The sequence below is a fragment of the Arvicanthis niloticus genome, chromosome 6 (genome assembly GCF_011762505.2).
Source record: "Arvicanthis niloticus isolate mArvNil1 chromosome 6, mArvNil1.pat.X, whole genome shotgun sequence".
Taxonomy (NCBI): Eukaryota; Metazoa; Chordata; class Mammalia; order Rodentia; family Muridae; genus Arvicanthis; species Arvicanthis niloticus.
In genome coordinates, this window is record NC_047663.1 from 31,459,006 (window position 1) to 31,466,805 (window position 7,800).

Below are 7,800 nucleotides of genomic sequence, written 5' to 3' on the forward strand. Positions count from 1 at the left end.
AATATAAAAAGGAAAAGACCAACAGAGAAATCTCCTAACATAGCCAATACTGGGTAATGAATATTTGATAAACAATTCTGGTTCCCAACCTACAGGCAAGGTAGAGTGCTCCCTTGGTACTCGGAAATAGATATTCATTGATGTTAGCCACCGCAATAAGAAATGAGCTGCCAGGCTACTACCCACGGCAAACAGAACAATAGAAACTCCACGGAACCCAGGAACCGAAGCTGGAGTGAAGTTTCAAAACAACAGAATCTGTTAAAAGACACATAATCATTCCCGATGTCTTTTGTGGTATCAGAACTTCAGTATCATAGACTGGACAACTCCCATCAATACTAAGCCCATGCCCTCCACTCCTGATAACGATTTATTAATTTCTTAATGGATGTAATTTTTCTAACTTTGGGTTTCTCTCTATTTAGAGCTTCAGCTTAGTCACAATCATGAGAGCAGCTGGCCCTGGCAACTATTACTGTGTCTGTTGCTCTGTCTGTCTGTCAAGAACCATGAATTGGTACAAAGATCTCCTATCAGGTTTCATCAACAGCTGTGACAGATCACCTTGAGAGTGACTCACACATTTGGTACTCTTATTTTGCGTGTTCCCTTTTAGCCCAATCAAGTGGGAAAGAGGGTTAAACAATTTAGAACAAGGGTGTAGGAAGTTCAGTGTGTAGGACAAATCAGGCCTGACGCCTATTTTTTTCTTATTCATTCATTTTAAGTATATTATCTATGGACAGCCTACTTTTTTACTCCCATGTGTGTCTGTGTGACAGGAATGAGTAGTTGTCAGCAAAGCCTAAAGCATTTATTATCTTGCTTTTAACAGAATACCTTTCTTTCCCAGCAAGGACCTTTACTGAAGAGAGACTATGATGGGTTTTCTAGGGTGAAACTTGGGAGTATTGTGGATATTAAAAGACCAAGAGCTTCAGGAAGCATGAGTTATTTTAAGCCTTTGGGTCCATAAGTGCACTAAACATAAAGAAGCATATAGACATTCAAGTCTATACAGATTCTTCTTTGTGAGCAAAATAAAAATTAAACATTTTGAAGTGACATTGATCCCACGATATCTCTTTGGTACCTGGCATCAACATGAGTGAATCTACCCCTAAGCACACTGGGAACTTTGATAGAGAAACGTCAAAGCAGTATTTGATATGAACAGTGGGTACAACATTCTTACTTAACTCTGGATTGCAATCGATACTGCTGCATCTGTTAAGGAATATGATAGGAAATTCACCTTGCGTATGACTTAAGACTAAGATATGACATTCTGTGACTGCCATGACTCCATCTTGGTCATTTTGAAACTCACCCTGGCCTTTTTATGATTCAAATGGCTTCATGATCACTACGTAATATTTAATGGAAATAATATTTTCCATACACTTGCACAAAGTAGCATTAATGTCTTGATTATGAGTTCCCCTTTACTTGACTGTAAATGCTTGCAAGCAGAGATCATATTCTATCTTATTCATTCATGTAGGCCACTAATTCCTAACACAGTGGCAGACACATCTGGAAGCATCAAGATCAACTTGTAGAATGAACGCATAAAAGTTGCCATGTCTTCTTATAGTGAATTTCTTTTGGTAGAAAGACTGTTAAGTTTTAGAACCTACTACCACTTCTATATCACTTCTACAGAGATGGAAAAGCAGTTAAACTGTGCCTATGAAAGACAGGTAAAGAGTTTGTGGGTTGTAGACTTACAAGATAGATCTTTGTCATTTTGGTGTGTGAGTGCACACGCCGCTTGTGCGCATGCGTGTGTAGGTGCATGTGCGCACCCACACCCATGTGCACATGTTTGGACCCACACTAGCAGACATGCCTGGCTGTACCTTATGAGACCTGGCTCCAAGATTTCATTCTCCTTGCTAAGTTAGTTTCACCTTGTGCTCTCACCATGTTGCATCTAAGTATTTATCACTTAGACTGAATCAAAATTGTCAGTCTGCTAGAGACTTTCTCTTGCTGGCTTAGAAGTTCACATTACACCTCCATATGACCAAGTTCACTGTGACAGAGTAAATGATGACAGGTCCTAATAAGGATATAAATTATAAGACTCTGGCCCCTGCTGTCTATGCCGATGAATCAGAACAGCTTTCTATGCAGACTCCCATCAGCCTCTCATCTTTCTGACTCGTTTGGCCACTCCAGATATTTTAACATTTACACAGCTTTGTCATTGATGGGTTCAAATCCCACAAATAACCTTTAACCTTTCATCCTGCCCAATAACTAACACTCTAGGCCTCCTCTTGTCTGGCATATTAGGAATGCCAGGCTTCATGACAGCGTGGGATCTCTCCACACCACACCTCCCCTGAAGGAGAAGCAGTGGGCTGCTAGCCTTTAATAGTGAAACCCTGGAAAATGCAGTTAGCTGGATTCCTGGAGTCCTCCTCCTTCAGAGATTTCAGCTAGAGAATTGCCACCCAGCCGGGCTATAGGAGACTGCAAAAAGTTAAACAAGGCTGCCCTCTTGTGATTAAAAGAAATACTAGTTCTAAACTGAAATGCATTCTAATCTCCATCCACACTGAAAGAATGCAGAGCTGGACGTTTGAGCAGCACTTCCATCTTTTCAAAACTGGATACTATAAAGTATACTGCTGTGAACTTTTAGAATTTAATGAATAAGGAAATGTGTGACTGAGTGCCACAGCACCCGAGAGACTGAACAGGAACACTGGGTTAGAAGTCAGTTTGGGCTACAGGAAGCACCAAGTCTCAGGGGAAGAAAAAAAAATGTTAAAAACTTAAAGTCACAATTTTAAAATTCTCCTTAGATTGACTTATAAGAATCATTGTCAGTTTATTACTTGTTCTAGAGTCTAAAGGTCCATGAGCGATTTTCTAATATATGTAGGATTTATCTGATAAGTGGTTTGCCTACAGAAGGAAATAAAAAAAAAAGATATCCTGAGATATAGTCCCTTTCATATCTTTAATATACAAGTTCATCCTACACCCTATGGTGTGTTGCAATCTCTGTTACCTGGGTGACAGCGGAGACATTCTCAGAGTTCGCTCGTGGGATAACTGAAAGTCCCCTTGATGTTTCTTTCTTTCTTTTTTTTTTTTTATTTTATTTTTTTTTTTCTGTTTTAAGCCTACAGCACCCGGTATTCCCAGGCGGTCTCCCATCCAAGTACTAACCAGGCCCGACCCTGCTTAGCTTCCGAGATCAGAGGCGATCGGGCGCGTTCAGGGTGGTATGGCTGTAGACCCCCTTGATGTTTCAGTCTGCAGTCTATTTAAGGATGTGCTTGGGAAGAAAAGTACTCCCATTTAGGATCCAACAAAATTTTCAGGAACACTCTCTGGTAAGATGAAGAATGTATCATTGTTAAAACTTGTAGAGAGTGTGAGCAACTTAGGAGGCACAGGTAGAGAGGATTAGGGAGAAGAGGCAGTGGGATGTGCCCAGAGAGTTAGGCTTCTGTATCAGAAGCACCTACTTGAATTTATTTTGTTTATACATTTTCTCCCACATGCACAGGAGTCATCCGTGCAAGAGAGAAGTATGTCTAATAAATCTGAAGATGTTACTTAAAATAAGCACACATTAGGGCTGGAATGATTGCCCAGCAATTGAGAGCACTTGCTGTTCTTGCAGGGAATAGGTGTTTGGTTAGTACCCATAAGGTGGCTCACAATGTTCTGTAACTCCCATTCCAGAGGAAAACAAGAGTTCTATACCTAATTTAAAGAATTAGTCCCAAAGCTGTATTGGAAGGCTTTTGTGGTTTTGTTTGTCTTCATGGTCTCTAAAATAATAGTGTAACTTTATCACAGGAGGAGGTCCACACTACATGAGGTGCAGTGCCACTGTCACTGAGAAATGCAGTGGTAGACAAAGCAGACTTTTTTTTTTTTTTGTCCATAGGGAGTCAAAGCATGAGGAAGTCAACGCACACAGCCAAGTCAAATAAAACACAGTTTCCCATGGCACAAAACATTACAAAGACAGTAAGACAGAGAGAATAAAGAGATGACACAGGGTGACGGAAGCCAAAAGTCTAATTTTTAATCTCATGAGAGAAGAGAAGAAATGCGTTCCAGGAGTCTGCTGTGACAGATGCTGAGGGATGGTAACAGAAGAGAACCAGGAGATGAGAAAAGAGGAACATCCGAGTGTATTGCCAACATGAAGCCTTAGTTTTAAAGAGCATTGGGTAGTCGCATAGGTACACACCCGTAATTCCATCATTCAATGTATTGGAGGTAGGAGGGTTGTTAGCTCTAGACTGTGTTTTGTTTGCTTGGTTTTTTAAAGTTCCAAAGGGGTGGATATTACATCACAGCTAAAGTGTTTGTGTAGGGTTATTGGAAGGTGGGGGATCGAATCTCTACCTCATTGGGTAGATCTGACTTGGGGATTTGAAAGAAATAGGCAGAAAGGACATACCACAAGGCAACGTATGCTTTTACTACTGAGGGGACAGTGTTAAATCTTAGAAATAGGCAAGAAGTAGACAAAACTTTCAAGACCATTTCAAACAGCAACTAATATCATGAAGAGAACAACCGATGTAAAAGTAGCATCAGACAAAGGAAGCCAGCCTATTTGAGATTTTTAGTTTTAATGATTATTGAGTAATTGTTCTATGGCCAGCATTTGTATTAAACATTGAAATGTTACCTTGGTTAAAACTGAGTCACATTCCCTTGGGGGGGGAGGGGGATATGGGATAGACTCCATCATTAAAGCTTGGAAAGGATGGCTTGCCTTGTCAACGATGAGCCTGCAACTGGGAACACTAGCATTGAACCACGTTTGATCTTGAAATTAAGTATCTGTTACCCTTCCTGTAGGCTGCCTCTTTTAAAGATTTTCCTGTAGAACAAGCCTGCAAGCCACATCTCTCCGAGCCTCTCCTAATCCCAGCCCAAGCTGCCAGGGAGTGTCCCACTAAGACTCTTCTAACCCCAGCCTGAAACCTTCAAGCAGCATCCCAGTGAGACTGTCATATACAAAAAAAAAAAAAACCCGCCACCACCACCAACAAAACCCTCTAACCAGCATGCCTCTGCTCCTGTCCTAGCCCCAGCCCAACAGTCCAAGTCCATTTTCTCTCAGTTTTTTTTTTTTTTCAGATACTCCCTAGGATCAGTATCAGGGCACCTAGTAGCCCAAAAGCAGGAAATGACAGAGGTAAGCAGACACTAATTGCTGAGGTAACCAGATAATGGTTGCTAAGCTTTGTTGCATGCCCAGAGCCTTCCTAGGTGCTACACTAACATTATCTCAAAGTTTTCAGAAAGAACCATTGAAGTTGGGTTTATTTTTCCCACCTGAAAGCTGCAATTTCAAATCATTTAAGCTGACTTTGAAACCTGAGTTAGAATTCTAAAGGAATGCATGAGGAACGCATGCACACACATACACACACGCACGCGCACGCGCACACACAGACACACACATTAAAAGACAAATCCCAAATGAGTTAAGTGGAGACTGGTAACACTGCAAAATGGTAATACTGCAAAATCTACAAAAAGCTTACTGGCTTAGGTTATGAAAATACTGATTTCTTCTTTACTTGCAGATCTAAAAAAAAAAAAAAAAAAAAAAAAAACCGAAACAATAACAACAACAACAACAACAAAAAAAACCTTCAGTCTTGAGTTTCATAGGAAGCCAATTGGATGACAAATTTAATCAAGAGGTGCTCTTGAACCCCAGATATCAGTGGGATTTCTTAATTCTGGGAGTCAAGAGAAGCCTATGAATCCTTTTGTGGTTTATAGTTTGATGGTCGTGGGAGACAAAGGTCTAAGATCAGCGAACACACTTCTACTTGGTATTACTGAATGAGGAGGACTGGGTCCAGGGCTGCAGATGATTTTCCAAGATCAAAGGCAAGGGTGGGGCTTATGATGAGCCAAGCTTTGAGATGAGAAAAGTTTGATTTCTCCTCCCAATTCTGAGTGACTTTAGAACAATTAGTAAACTAGGAACGATTATTTCTAAGATCATGGGTGTTAATGGAAAAGACAAACTCCTCCGGACTGTGTCTGAAGAAGTCAAGCGCCAGCTGTTTTTACTCCTCCTGGGGCTTTTCCCTTCTCATCCTAGGTCATCCTGAGTCCAGCCCAAATCCCGTGGAAATGGAACAAAGGGGACCCCGGAGGAACAGGCGGAAGGGGACGAGCCTCTTCGGGAACCTGAAGCTGTTCCAAAAGAATAAAAAGTACAAAAGCTGTTCTTTGAACGTCATTTTCCATAATCAGGAATTAAAATATTATCACATTGTCAAAGATACCTGGGGTCCTGCCAACCCGGGGGGGGGGGGGGGGATGGACCAGAAGAAAGACACCCAAGCACCCGTCATGGCTCCACTAAGATGGGCTGATGTGTGATAAAGAGGTGGGAAAGATGAAGTACATGGTGGAGAGACAGGAGAAAAAGCCAAGGGGGTGTGGGTGGGGGTTCGTACGCTGTGGAGAAAGGTGGAACCGGAGACTCCACAGTGAGGAGCAGGTGGATAAGAGAAGGCCACAGTGAGGTCCTGGTTCTGGGCTGCTGCCAAGAGCCACGGCTAGGTCCATTGTCCTGCTACAGCTCTGGTATGTGTTGATGTGGCCAAGTGGATGTCCGTGGTTTAGGCTGCCACCGGAGACCATGTAGATGTCAGAGGGCTGTGCTGCCACGGAGGGTTGGGGGGACATGTTGATGTGAGTGACCCGTGCTGATGTCTGTGGCCATGGGGACATTGGGGCCCACGCTGCTGCATGAGCCATGTCTCAGTCTATGGTCCTATGGCAGCCAGGGTATGTGCTGATGTCTCAGGTCGGTGTTAACCACCAAAGGCCATGCAGATGTCCCTGGTCTGGACTGCCACCTGAGGCACTGTGCTGGGCTGGCCCTGCTCTTCACCTGGGCTGTATAGTGCTGCCCCTGAGGCACTGTGCTGAGGGCCCTGCCCCTCACCTGACCCTAATGGTGGAACTTGAGTGAGAGGGTCCCCAGGTCATGAGCACAGGAGAGCTGGCTCCACCCCTAGTTTTCCATGCAGTGGCTTTGGTGAGGAAGAGATGCCTCCCTGCTCCCCCTTAACCCTGGGTGCCTGAGGCAGGTGAAAGAGCTGTCCCTGCAGGCAGCTGGCCCTGCCCCTCACCAGCTGCAGTACTCAGGAGAGCAGGCCCTGCACCTCCTCTGGGCAACACAATAGAGCTGGCTCTGGTGGTGTGGGTGAGAGCAGGAGAGCTAATCCTGCCCCTTGCCAGCTGTGGCATTGGGTGAACTAGCCAGGGCAGTGTTGGAGAGCTTGCCCTGGTAGTGCAGACACAGGAGAGCTGATGGGCTGATCAACTCAGGTACCAACCAGGCCCAGATTGAGGGCTGTGAGTTGGCTCACCCCAACGTCTACTCCATCTATATAATCTGCTGGAGCTCATAGGGGGGCCAGTCCTGAGGATCCAAAGTTGCAGGATCTCCAAGACACAGGGTAACAACAGGGCATCTGATAGGCATCCCTGGGGAGGATCCAGTATTGATCGTGTAGCAGAAGCCAGAGGCCTCAAACCACACCAATGACTCACTGCAGTGAACATTTGCAAGTAAAAATGTGTGCGTAAAAGGTATTCTATGTGACAGACTACAGCTTCCATAACAAGATTTTTTTAAAACTCTATCTTATTTAATTTTCTTTTGGTAAGGACATTGCAAGGATGGAAGGACAGAGGGCAGATAGGAAGGAATGAAGAGATGTGTGGGATTGGGGTGCAAGGTGTGAAATTCACAAAGAAATATATATATATATA

At 43.6% G+C, this 7,800-nt stretch overlaps 1 non-coding gene across 1 annotated transcript; it reads right to left on the bottom strand.

Moving 5' to 3' along the window:
* Window positions 1–3,140: 3,140 nt before the first annotated feature.
* On the bottom strand, window positions 3,141–3,259 carry LOC117712097 (5S ribosomal RNA). The gene has a single exon (XR_004607176.1). It is a non-coding gene; the product is annotated as a 5S ribosomal RNA (ribosomal RNA).
* Between the last annotated feature and the right edge of the window lie 4,541 nt (window positions 3,260–7,800).